The sequence below is a fragment of the Camelina sativa genome, unplaced genomic scaffold, assembly GCF_000633955.1.
Source record: "Camelina sativa cultivar DH55 unplaced genomic scaffold, Cs unpScaffold02080, whole genome shotgun sequence".
Classification (NCBI taxonomy): Eukaryota; Viridiplantae; Streptophyta; class Magnoliopsida; order Brassicales; family Brassicaceae; genus Camelina; species Camelina sativa.
This window is the reverse complement of record NW_010923197.1, coordinates 1-552: the sequence shown is the minus strand read 5'-3', so window position 1 is coordinate 552 and position 552 is coordinate 1. Positions and strand designations below refer to the sequence as shown.

At 36.1% G+C, this 552-nt stretch overlaps 1 long non-coding RNA gene across 2 annotated transcripts in view; it reads left to right on the top strand.

Annotated features, from left to right (window-relative positions):
* LOC104774227 overlaps positions 1-552 on the top strand; it is a 2,291-nt gene extending 1,739 nt beyond the window's left edge. Inside the window, exons 1-4 of one of the 2 annotated variants that reach the window (XR_765272.1) lie at positions 2-77; positions 162-258; positions 355-418; positions 514-552. This is a non-coding gene — a long non-coding RNA (uncharacterized LOC104774227). Of the gene's footprint in view, position 1; positions 78-161; positions 259-354; positions 419-513 lie in introns of those variants that run through there. The other variant, XR_765273.1, reaches the window with a different exon arrangement.

Genomic DNA, 552 nt, shown 5'->3' with positions numbered 1-552 from the left:
GTTCTATCTGATTTTAGAGTGTGGACAACGAGATCGTGTTGTGGGAACCACAAATGAAAGAGAATTCCCCTGGAGAGGTAAGATCTTTTTTCTGCGTCAAACAGAACAGATTCATTCATTTCATCACATATTTTACAGATTGAGGTTTCTGTGCTTTGCAGGGTACTGCTGATGTTATACTAAGATACCCGATTCCGATGTGCGATATTTGGTTTATCAAGTTTTCTTATGACCTCCATTTCAATTCTGTCGCAATAGGTGATCAGAGAGCTCACTAGATACAAATTTGCAGTATATACTTATTAAACATTTCTTATTCATTTTGTGACAAATCCCTCGTTGGTTTGGTATCAGGTAATCAGGAAGGAAAGATTTATGTCTGGGATTTAAAAACTTGTCCTCCTGTTTTGATGACAAAGTACGTTAATTTCGGATTCAGATTTAGATAAATGATCAAGCTTCGTTTTGGTGTCTTTGTTTGTAGTCTTGACGTAATTCTTTGTTTCCATATAGGTTATCACACAATCAATCAAAGTCTGTAATCAGGCAAAC